Source organism: Astatotilapia calliptera, chromosome 3, assembly GCF_964374335.1.
Source record: "Astatotilapia calliptera chromosome 3, fAstCal68.1, whole genome shotgun sequence".
Classification (NCBI taxonomy): domain Eukaryota; kingdom Metazoa; phylum Chordata; class Actinopteri; order Cichliformes; family Cichlidae; genus Astatotilapia; species Astatotilapia calliptera.
The window spans coordinates 58,044,358-58,057,401 of record NC_137424.1 but is presented as its reverse complement, the minus strand read 5'-3'; the positions used below and the strand labels follow the sequence as shown (position 1 = coordinate 58,057,401).

Below are 13,044 nucleotides of genomic sequence, written 5' to 3'. Positions count from 1 at the left end.
CTGGCAACCCCCAAGAAGAACAGGCTCAAAGAAGAAGCCAGCATCACTCCAGGCTTCTACCAAAGTGTTACGCAGCCCCTCGTGGGGGATCTGGAGTAGATTTCCCTGCGTCGATACACTAGCGCTCAGCTCGCATTTTGTCCATCCAGACTACATGGTCACAGAATAAATTCCCAATTCTGCTGGCAAAGAAACTGCAGCCACGAGATGAGGTGGCCGAGAGGTTAAGGCGATGGACTGCTAATCCATTGTGCTCTGCACACGTGGGTTCGAATCCCATCCTCGTCGAGTCCTCTTTCTACTTATCTTAATGCATGTTGTGAGATTGGCTGCCAAAGTAGGCATGATGCAATGCCTCAGCTCTTCTTTGGCTCAGTACTCCCTATAGTTCACCATGTGGTCTTGTTGCACAGGTCACGTTAAAGAGAATGGTCTGCTAATACAATGGCCAAAAGATACTTTGTTTCCAGAATAGTCAGTGCTCCAAACGAACGCATGTGGCTTCCTTTGGCAAATGTTTATTTGCACGTCTCCTCTGAGTACCTTTCAGGTACTGTCAGGTTAACGCTGGCTTTAAACCTCATCAGTGTTTGTCCATCTGAGGTGATTGTCTCCCCTCTTACCTTCACAATACTGGCCGATGGCAGCCAAGAGTCACGCAGCAATGCCCCCAGTCCAGTCTGACATCTCTTTTTCTCCAGAAGCAGCTGAAAGGTGCTTCCACAAACGGTGACAGTCTCCCAGCATAATGTGTAGTGCCCAGACTAGAGTTGGTCCTTAATGTCTCGTATGCGCAGTGATTCTACCACGGGGTCTTGTTGTAGTTGGCATGCCCAGAAACCCATGAAGGCGAGGCGTCCTTTTTAGATCCGCCGGAGTTAAAGGTCCATATGACAAGATGAAGCTACAATCCCCAACCGTCAAAGGGGAATTAGCTCAAATGGGAGAGCGCTCGCTTAGCATGCGAGAGGTAGCGGGATCGATACCCGCATTCTCCAGTGACCCTTTGCACATCCCCGAGATGCCCACCAGCAAATTCTGCATCCAATCCATTGGTTTTGTCTCATTATGTCTATGACTTTACTCATTATACTCACTTTTCAAGGCTTTGTGTCATCACTTCAGGGAAGCATTCGAAGGAAAAGAAAAAGTAATGTTGTCGTGTAAATAAGAATGCTAGGGGTGCTAGACCAATGGCAAAGGAAAAGCCTTATAGTGAGTTCAAGGTGAGCCTTGACACTAAGCATGGAGAAAGGGACTTGTACCAATTGGTATGGCAGAGAGATGAAGCTGGAAAGGATGGACAGCAGTTTAAAGTCATTAAGGGTGGAAATGGTAATGTGCTAACAAGGGAAGGAGTACTTTGAAGGGAAGATGTGGGTGGAGACCAAATAAAGGGGTGGTTTGTGACACCAGGATAGCAGCAGGTGTGAAAGGCAAGCTTTACAGGACGGTGGTGAGAACTGCTCTGATGTATTGTTTTATGACTGTGGCACGGAGGAAAAGACGAGAGGCCGAGATGGAGTTGTCAGAGTTGAAGATGGTAAGTTTTTTATGTTGGGAGTGTCCAGGATGGAAAAAGATTAGAACTGACTATGTCAGAGGGACAGCTGCGGTTGAGCGGTTTGGAGACAAAGTTAGACCGGTAAGGCTGCGGTGGTTTGGAAATGTGCAGAGGAGGAAAATAAGATATACTGGGAAAAGGGTGTAAAATATGGAGCTGCTAGGCAGGAGGAAAAGAAAAATACAGAAGAGAAAGTTCATGGATCTAGTTGAGGAGGACATGAAGAGGGTTGCTGTGACAGAGGAGAATGCTAGGGGCAGGGTGAGATGGAGGCAGATGATCCACTCTGGCAACCCCCAAGAAGAACAGGCTCAAAGAAGAAGCCAGCATCACTCCAGGCTTCTACCAAAGTGTTACGCAGCCCCTCGTGGGGGATCTGGAGTAGATTTCCCTGCGTCGATACACACATACGTCGATGTCCTAGTTCGGTGCCTTTTAAAAAATGTCATGTTTCTGTAATTGTGAAGTTCAGAGGGCTCAAAAATGCTGTCAACTTAAAAAAAAACACCAAATTTCAACTTAGTCCTACCTGAAAGCCTGCAAGTCCACACAGTAAAACAGATCATTTTAGCACAAGTTAATTAAAAATGCTAAAACTATTGCACAAGAGGAGTCAGGTGGTCAGGTGAGATGGAAGGATGGAGAGGTCATCTTCTTTTACTCAGCTTGGAAACCAATCAGATTTGTTTGATCGTGAATGATTAGCTGACTAGTTGTCAGTGTTGTACATGAGTAAAAAGATCTCTTTATTCAGCAGAGCTGAGTGCAGCGCTGCCAGTATTTTCTCCATGAGGAGCGATTTATCTGTCGACATTCGAGTCAACTCCGTGGAGACACAAAGGTGATGTTCATGTTTAGTTAAGGGACAAAAATGGTTAAGCAAAAAAGAAGCTAATATGAAAGTGGGTGTCTTAACATGTGTTAAATGCAGTCTGTATCAGCACTTCTGAGCCCTAAAAACATAACCTAGAGGGGGTTTTTTTTAAAGTATACTACTATCCTAAGTGTCCTAGTGAGTGGATGCAAAGGTTATATGGGAGTAAGATGATCTCTCCTTTCAGTTTCCGGTTCAGTGTCTCACTTAGAAGCTCTTTCATGACAGGACTTCGCCAGCTCATATTCTTGACATTGGTTTTGAACCTTTTTTCTCCATGGAGGATACTCTCTGCATGTTTTATCTGTCAGTTTTAAAGTTTTACTTATTAGCGTTTAGTAAATAATGAGTATTGTACGTGTGATGTGTACGCTGTGTGTTTTGCTTACAGCATATTTCAAGTGTGAAATCTGGGGCACAGCTTATGTTTGCAGTATACTTGAATGATTCTCTGTTTTTCCCCTGTAGTGTTTGTATTAAATGTGTAAATTAAGTTTGTAAGCAGCTTCTCTCTAAAGGTGATGTTAAATAACTCAACCTTTCCTCTTAGCTTATAGAAGAGTCCATGGGTCCCAGCTCTGACTCCATGAAACGTGATCGATCCAGGATGGAACCGCCCATCTTTAGAGATCAGAAATCCAAATTGTGAGTGTAAAGTTTGTACTTGTTTGCCTGGCCGATCTCTGTATATTATAAGTAGGTACTAATGGAAAAGGGGCTTTAGTTCACAGAAAAGTGTTGCACATCCCAGCTGTGTCTCCATTAAGAGTGATCGATCCAAGATGTATTCTCTCCACTTTAAAGATGAGAAATCAAAATGGTAAGTGCAAAGTTTGTACTTGAGAACATGTCCGACACATGAAAGACGTGTTCTTTCATGTGTCGGACAGATTTCTTTTCTAATACCAGGAACCATGGGTGCATAATGAAGTCTAAACCACAATCACTGAACAAAGTGCTGCACAACTAAAAATAAAAGGTTACCGACTTCAGTTTATGATGCAAATATCTGCTTGCTTCACAAAACTGGAAAGGAAGAAGGTGACCCAGCAAATTACAGACCCATTGCTCTTTTAAATGGTGATCATAAAATCATAACCAAAGTTTTAGCTACAAGATTAAAAAAAAAAACATTTCACCAATTATACACCCCAACCAAACAGGATTTGTTCCTGGTAGATGGTCATTTAATAACATTCGTTTATTACTAAACACAATGTATTCAAGCTATGGAAAAGAGGCAAAAATAGCTATGCTCTCTCTTGACACCCAGAAAGTGTTTGACCAGATTGAATGGTTTTATATATTTGAAACCCTTAAACGGGGAATATTTCATGGATTGGATTAAAATGATTTATTTGTGTCCGGTGTCCTGCATCCTCACAAATGCAGATAAATCTTCCCCCCTTCAATTACAACGCGGAGTGAGACAGGAGGAACCCCTCTCACCTCTTCTTTTTGACATAGCTCTGGAGCCCCTTGCTATCAACATAAGAAATCAACCCAGGAATACAGGGAGTCAAATTTGGGAATGCTGAAAGTCTTGTTAATATGTATACAGATGATTTATTGATCTGTCTTTCTGAACCAGAAATTTCATTTCCTAACCTTTTAAATTGTATTAAACACTTCGTGAAATTATCAGGATTTATGATTAATTGGGAGAAATCTGAATTCATGCCGATAACAGATAATTTCTGCCCAAAGTTTCTCAGCTCACTCACATTTAAATTAGTGACTATATCCTTTACCTATCTTGGCCTCAAAATTCTTAAAAATCCCAAACTCCTTTATAAACTGAACTTCTTGGAAATGCTGGACAAGCTCAAAGAGGATATTAGAAAATGGAAATTGCTCCCTTTGTCTTTGATTGGTTGAATAAATAATTAGAATGATGTCTTTGCCACAATTTCTATATCTTTTTCAAAACCTTCCTATTTACTTGCCACTTAAATTCTCCCATTTATCTGGACAGGAAAACCTCCAAAGATATCTAAAGCTCATCTTCAACAAAGTACTTCCAGTGGGTGGGGTTGGGTCTCCCTGTGTTTAGACACTATTACTGGGCTGCAAATTTAAGAGCTCTATTATACTGGCAGTGGGGTTTGCCTACGACAACCGTTATGAGAATCTCCCGCTCTGGCTTCAGATACAGCAACAGTATCTGGAACCTCATTACCGGCCTTATTGTTTTCTAACACCTCCTTTAATAAATGGATCAGTTGTAATTTTGTTGTTAAACATTCTCTAAAGATATTAAGTCAAATCAGGAAATTTCTTAAATTACCTAACCTCTCAGTAAGAATGCCAATAACACCTAACCAGTTGTTTAAAAATGGACAGGGTGTTTTTAGATTGGGGGAAAAGGGATTGAAACATATCAAGGACTTATATATAGATGAGAAAACTGCTTCTTTCCTTCAACTTCAACAAAACTTTCAGCTACCTCAATCACATTTTTTCCGCTATCTACAAATAAAGAATTTTGTTCAACGAAACTTTTCAGACTTTCCACCGAAACCACTAAATCATACTTACCTTGAAACAATTCTGAAATCAAACTCTAAACATCTGATTTCCCAGTTTGTTAAGTGCTTTACAATTTCAGTAGAATCCGATCGAATCAGGAATAGATGGGCTGAAGACCTCGGTGTCTCTCAGTCTGATGACCAATGGTCAAACTGTTTGTCCAGCATTCAGAAAGGCTCAATAAACACCAGATACAAACAAATTCAGTTTAAGTCATCCACAGACTACATTTTTCTGAACTCAAACTTAAACAGATTTATAAGTCTGTATCTCCTCTATGTGATAGTTGTAATGTTGATGAAGGTTCCCTTGCACATCTATTTTGGCACTGCCCAGCCTTAAATGTATTTTGGTGCCAGATTTTTACGTGGCTTTCAAACCAATTTAGGAAAAAAGTACCACTTCATGTTACACTGGCTATATTTGGATCTTCTGCCTCAATCGAATCCTTTTCCTGCTCACAAAAACAGATAACTACAATGGGTATGCTTGCTGCAAAGAAACGTGTTTTCTTACAGTGGTGGTCTCCTTCGGCTCTGTGTTTTAAGAGGTGGCTTAATGAGATGGTGTCTGTGGCCAGAGTGGAACAGATAAGATTTGACAGGGAAGGGAAAACATTGCGTTTTTGCATGATTTGGCAGCCATTTCTATAATTTTTAAAAATTAATTGATCTTAATTTTATACCTCCCCCTCCGCGTGCACTTCCCCATTTTATTTAATTACTTATTTATTTATCATTGTTATAGTTTCTTTCTAAATTTCTTTACTTCCTCAGTTATTTTATTTTTCATTTATTCATTGTTCTCCATGCTTACAAGTTCACATACGCTAATTGTAGTAATTGTTTACAATTGAATCTGTATAAGTATGTTGTGTTCAGTTGTAAAAGCAAAAATAAAATATATTTTTTTTAAAATGAGTAGAAGTCACACAGATGCCAGCATTGTGGTTAGACATTAAGTTTATGCAGCACTTAGCAGTTTAATGGGAATGTACATAATGGACATAATGGAAATGTCCTGTAACTGCAGGTCACTGAAATGGCCAAGAATGAATTTGTGAACATGCTTATATATGGAGTTTAACAATAAATAACTCATCAAAGTGTGTTTTTTGATTGGTTACATCAATGTCAACTTTCTACTTCACAGTCAAATGCTTCAGGATCTGCAGCTCCCAGTAAGATGTCGTTAAAGACTGAAAGATCCAAGTTTGAGCCACTCGGGTTTGAGATGGAGACAAGAAGGTAAGTCTAATTTCTTCTGTAAGGGAAAATATCTTAAATTGCTGATGGATTAATCTGAGGCTAATGATGAGGCAGGAGAAAGTCTTTGTTACTGTAAGATATTACTCAGTAATCTAAAGAGACTCTTATAAAGAAACAAAGAAATATTGGCCTCTCAAGGAGATTGTGAGTCTTTGTGAGGCTGGGATCAGTTTATCATGAGCAAAAGCCAGCACCTCTCCAAAACTAAGTTGGGATCACAATAAGGAGGATCCACAGGCACCTTGGAACCTGATTTATAAAGAAAACACTCGTCACACTAATAGGCAAGTGCCAGAAGCACCCACAGCACCTATATGTCTTAGATTCTGATAAAAAGAGGTGGAGAGTTTTTACTTGGCATGGGGCAGGGTCTGATTAATGACTCCATGAAGAGGCAACTAAATGAAAGAGAAGATCACCAGAATAGCAACCAGCATTAAAGCAAAGAAACATGAGGAGAGAGATTCTGGCTGGCAGTGACTGAACTTTCAGGTCCTGACCACATTTAGTTATATTTTGGGTTCAAGTACAAGACTCCACATAATAGGCAAAAGATGAATCTTTAAACTACCTTTGTTTGAGGTATCAAAAGTCCATGAAACAAAGTCTATAAAGTCAAAAAATTAAATAAAGTCGCAGAAGCAAACTGGATATCAAAAACTAACACAATAGAAAGTCTGACATCCAGAGATGGGCAGTAACGCATTACAAGTAACGCGTTACTGTAATCTGATTACTTTTTTCGAGTAACGAGTAAAGTAAGGGATTACTATTGCAAAAACGGTAATTAGATTACCGTTACTTTCCCGTAGGAACGCTGCGTTACTGCGTTACTAAAACCGTGATTTTTTGCGAGAATTTCTCACGACAGTGATGTAAGCGAGTGCGCCGTTAGTGACAACAGCTGTGTGCAGATCAACAATGGATCACATATCGATTGTGGGAGAGAGTATGAGCGTGCAGCGTTTAAAGCGTGGAAGTACTGACCTTACTTTGAGTTTGATTCCATAAAAAGTGACAAAAACATTAGCGTCCGTCGTGCGTGGGAAGAAAACTTCTTTTTACAGCGAGAAAAACCCCTAAACTTCCAAGCAAGCACCGAGTGCGCAACGACGTAATGGGAAATTCACAGAGAAACTCGCGGATTCTTCAACTGACCGCGGCACACCTGCACCAGGGTAAACCTCCGCCTACCGCAGTCCTGCTTTACAGGTGAAAATAGAGCAACAGGACCGCTGAGTCTTTGACTTTATTTATGTTCTGCTGTGTTTTACTTACATCTATTTGAAAGAGTGAGTGTAAACACAAAAATATTTTATGTGCTGGAATGTGTAGAAAATAGGTTTAAATGTTAAACTAATTTATTCAACTCAGAGAATGTTGCATATAATTAAATTTTTGCTTGATGCATAAAGTTAAAAGATTAAAACTGATAAAACAAGTTAAAAAAAGAGACTTTTCCATTTGATTACATTTTGTATGATGGATTATGCAGAAAAAGTAGAATTGGGCTGAAAGATCTATCGCTTTATCATCTATTCAGGTTGTAAATCGTGTTTTTAAAAAGTAACTAAGTAACTAAGTAATTAATTACTTTTGAAAATAAGTAATCAGTAAAGTAAGGGGATTACTTTTTTGGGGAAGTAATCAGTAATTAGTTACTGATTACTTTTTTCAAGTAACTTGACCAACACTGCTGACATCAAAAGAGAGATAAAGACCCTCATCTTTGCTACGGCAAAATAAAAAATAAATAAATAATAAAAACTGAGCTTCTTTACTCTTTACTCTGGCAAAAGTTTGTCTTCTTTTTACTTCTTCTCTGGGGTTTTAACAGCAACTGGCAAAATTTAAAGCATGAAAACAGCTAACAGAAAATCACGATACCACTTTTTTATGTCCGATACCGGTACCGATATCACAAATTTGGATATCGGCCGATACCGATATGAATCCGATATAGTGTGTTTTTTTTAATCAATAAAACTGTTTTGTTTTAAAATATCTTGCTGCTTTTTGTATAAGTTCATACTCAAGTTAAAAAAAAAAAAAAAAAAAAAAAACCACTAAAGCTATTCTGTTATACCTGTATGCAAAAAATACACTGCACCCAAAATATTTCATAGTTCAGCAACACTGACATGCTAATAATGCTAATAATGCTGATAATCTAATAAACTTAAACCTACTCCATCCTCCCTATTCTGGTATTTTAGTTTAAATCCCAACTCAAAACTCATCTGTTCAAATCTGCATATTCACTGTGAACCCACTGTTTGTTAATTTTATCTTGTGCTTTTGTTTTATTGTTCTTATTCTGCCATTGTTTTACTAAGTGTTTTATCTTATTGTAAAGTGTACTATACTATAGCTTACTAGGGTATATTAGACTTAACAGTTACTATATACAGTAAGGCAAGGCAAGTTTATTTGTATCGCACAATTCAACAACAAGGTGATTCAAAGTGCTTTACAGAGACATTAGAAACAAAAACAAATAAAAAGCATGATTTAAAATTGATTAAAACAATCAAACTAACTAACTAACTAATTAACAAACAAACAAACAAACAAACAAAACAGTGTATGAAATCAAAACAGATAAAATCAGAACAGTAGATAAAATCAGTAGTTAAAATGTTAGTTTTGAAATTTAAGCTTAAAAGTGTGGATTTGGTGCTTTATTCAAATGCAGCTGAGAACAGGTGAGTCTTCAACCTGGATTTAAATAAGCTGAGTGTTTCAGCTGATCTGAGGCTTTCTGGGAGTTTGTTCCAGATATAAGGAGCATAAAAGCTGAATGCAGCTTCTCCGTGTCTGGTTCTGACTCTGGGAACTGATAAAAGACCGGATCCAGATGACCTGAGGGATCTGGATGGTTCATACTGGGTCAGGAGGTCACTGATGTATTTTGGTCCTAAACCACTCAGAGCTTTATAGACCAGCATCAGAACTTTAAAGTCTATTCTCTGACGGACAGGCAGCCAGTGTAAAGACCTCAGAGCTGGACTGATGTGGTCCACTTTTTTGGTCTTAGTGAGGACTCGAGCAGCAGAGTTCTGAATGAGCTGTAGTTGTCTGACTGATTTTTTAGGTAGACCTGTAAAGATGCTGTTACAGTAATCAAGCCTACTAAAGATGAATGCATGGACTAGTTTTTCCAGGTCCTGTTGAGACATCAGATCTTTTATCCTTGAAATATTCTTGAGGTGATAGTAAGCTGACTTTGTTATTGTCTTAATGTGTTTTTCTAAGTTTAGGTCTGCATCCATCACTACACCCACATTTCTCGCCTGGTTTGTGGTTTTTAGGTGTATAGATTGAAGTTCTCTGGTGACCTGTAATCGTTTTTCTTTGGCGCCAAAGACTATTACCTCAGTTTTGTTTTTGTTTAGCTGGAGAAAATTTTGGCACAACCAGTCATTAATTTCCTCAATGCATTTACCAAGAGCCTGTACAGGGCCTCGGGCTCCTGGTGCCATTGTGATATATATTTGTGTGTCATCTGCATAGCTGTGATAGTTTATTTTGTTGTTGTTTATAATCTGTGCCAGTGGGAGCATGTAAATGTTAAACAGAAAGGGTCCCAAGATGGAACCTTGGGGAACTCCACATGTGATACTTGTCTGCTCAGATGTGAAGTTACCTATTGATACAAAGTATTTCCTGTTTTCTAAGTATGTTTGAACCAGTTTAGTACAGTTCCTGAAAGACCTTCCCAGTTCTCCAGTCGTTTGAGTAATATGTTGTGGTCAACTAAATGCTGCACTGAGATCCAGTAAAACTAAGACTGACATTTTTCCACTGTCTGTATTCAGACATGTCATTAAACACTTTGGTCAGAGCGGTTTCAGTGCTGTGGTTCTGTCTAAAACCTGACTGGAAGGCATCGTAGCAATTATTCTGTTTTAAGAAGTAACTGAGCTGTTGAGAAACTGCTTTTTCAATGATCTTACTTAAAAATGGGAGATTTGAGATCGGCCTGTAGTTGTTCATTTGTGTCTTGTCAAGATTGTCCTTTTTCAGTATAGGTTTAATTACAGCAGTTTTTTACTGATTCTGGAAACACACCTGACATTAAGGAAAAGTTGACGATCTGTAACAGGTCTGACTCCAAAGTCTTTGAGACCTTTTTGAAAAAACTTGTTGGCAGGACATCTAAACAGCAAGAGGAGGAGTTCAGTTGACCTAAGATGTCCTCCAGGTCTTTGCTGTTAATAGGGTGAAACTGTTTGATGGTGTCTAAACAGTTTTTCGGTGGACACAGTACATATCCTGGATCTGCTGTTGATGTACCAATTGCTTGTCTAATCTTTTGGATTTTTTCTGTGAAGAATTTGGCAAAGTCATTGCAGGCCATGGTCGAATGAAGTTCAGCTGCCACTGACACAGGAGGGTTTGTTAGCCTGTCAACTGTAGAAAATAAGACCCGAGCATTATGGCTGTTTTTAGTGATGATGTCAGAGAAGTAGGACCTCCTTGCACTCCTCAGTTGTAAATTATAATTGTGAAGTTTCTCTTTATAGATGTCATAATGAACCTGGAGGTTTGTTTTTCTCCATCTGCGCTCAGCTTTCCTACACTCTCTTTTTTCATTTTTCACTAGTGTGGAGTTTCTCCATGGAGACTTTTTCCTTCCAGAGATAACCTTCACCTTAATGGGAGCAATAGTGTCCATTACATTTAACATGTTAGCATTGAAGCTATTGACGAGCTCATTGACTGACCCTCTGGACAGGTCAGGTGTTCAGTTATACACCGTTTTGTGATCACTGCTGTTGACGTATTTGTGTGCTGAAATTTTACTTTCAAAGAAAACACAGTAATGATCAGACACGCCGACATCAGACACAGTAATGTTTGAAATGCTCAGGCCCTTGGAGATCAGTAGGTCAAGAGTGTGTCCTCTATTATGAGTGGCCTCTGTTACATGCTGAGTCAGCCCAAAGTTGCCCAGAGTGTTACTCAGGTCTTTAGTCCCTTTGTCCTGAGGGTTGTCCACATGAATGTTAAAATCCCCAACAATAATTACACAGTCGAAATCAACACAGATCACAGACAGCAGTTCACTGAGGTCATTAAAAAAGTCTGTGCAGTATTTGGGAGGCCTGTAAACATTAAGAAACACAACTTTGGATGGGGCCTTCAGCTGTAAAGCCACATATTCAAAAGACTGAAAACTTCCAGGAAATAGCTGCTTACATTGAAATGATTCATTAAATAAGACAGCGACCCCCCACAGCACTAATGGACTTCTATACATTTTACATCAGATTAAAACTTTGGGTGTAAGATTCAGATAATATATTATTAAAAGCTAGACATTTTAAATGAGAATAAGAAAGAAAAGTATGTCTTTGTGCCCCCTTTCCCTGTTAATCCTTTAAAGCCGGTCTGAGCGGGCACACTCTGTTTTGCGTAACTATTTTTAAATCCCTTTTGAACTGGAACCGCGTAAGCTATCGCAATAATTTTTTTTGCATATGACACTGGAGGAGTTGTACTTACATCTTATACCATCAGCTTGTCCTCGGTCACGGTTTCCTTCCACATATAGTTTTGCAAAAACTGCATAAAAAGCGCTTGCAGGAACAAAAACATAATATTCCAGAAACACGCTTTGCCGATCCGATCAGCTGTTTGTAACACTTCCCACATTGAAACAGACATCAGCGCGAACGGTCACATGTCCGCCATTACCTGCCCGAAATATAAATATATGTAAAAAAACCAAAAACGATTTTCAATTTTTTTGTAGTTTATTGCACTTTTTTGCAATTTATGTAGTTACTATGGACTTAATGCATACATATTATTAAAATTTGGGCTATAACAGTTGTATTGATGTATAGCAACTTGAAATGCTCCCAAAAATGACAGTACAGCATGTAAAAATATAAAGTAAGCCCTGGCAGCCTTGGTACTATGGTAGGTCTTAAAGGGTTAATGCCCTATCGGCCCCCCTGGATAAATGGACTCGTGACAGAAAAGCCGATCAGCTGATCATTGATCAGTTTCACGATTGAAGTAGCAGCAGGAGAGGGAGGGGGAGAGAAGAGGCAGTCGCTCCATATATTGGTTGCTAAGCTTAACGCGGGAATGCTTTATAAACATTCAGAGATGAACTTACACATTTGCTTTACTTCTCTCTGGGATCACTTCCTCGGAGATGAAATGCCGGTTTGGTAGCGAGGCTCCAAATACACACAGCCGCTCTATCACGTGAGCACACTGCTCCAACGTGCTACGGTTATGAGCCGAGTTACGCCATGTCTCAAGGTTTGTGAGGTGCTTTTTTGATATTTAATGGATCGGATTACATTTTTTATTTCTCTCCGATATCCGATCAAGTAATTTACGTCAGTATCGGACCGATACGTAATATCGGATCGGTCCATTTCTAATCTCTATGCAATCACAAAATCCAAAAACTCTAACAAGTAAACATAACCACAAAAGCCCTGCAACCATTTTACATTTACATCATGTTGTTTTATTGTTTTTTAGGCTTCTGATTGGCTGGCATTTCTGAATGGTTTGGGGTGTATGGTTTGCATCCATTTTCTTAACCACTCGTATAACTTCAGGTCATGGACAAACAGAGAGAGAATTAAAATGCTGTGTATTCTGTTGTGCTCCTTTCAGACCAGTTAGTGAGAAGCCACCCACATGTCCAGGATTCAAGGATGCTATGAGGGATCCAGTCCAGCTCATTTGTGAACACTGGTCATGCAAACTGTGTCTCAGCACAGACCTGAACCAATCTGATTCACCAGCAGACAATTCTTGTCCTCAGTGTGCGAGGAAAT

At 39.2% G+C, this 13,044-nt stretch overlaps 2 non-coding genes across 2 annotated transcripts; both read left to right on the top strand.

Annotated features, from left to right (window-relative positions):
* Positions 1-206: 206 nt before the first annotated feature.
* Positions 207-288, top strand: trnas-gcu (transfer RNA serine (anticodon GCU)). The gene has a single exon. It is a non-coding gene; the product is annotated as a tRNA-Ser (tRNA).
* Positions 289-925: 637 nt separating this feature from the next.
* On the top strand, positions 926-998 carry trnaa-cgc (transfer RNA alanine (anticodon CGC)). Its single transcript has one exon. It is a non-coding gene; the product is annotated as a tRNA-Ala (tRNA).
* The last annotated feature ends 12,046 nt before the right edge of the window (positions 999-13,044 follow it).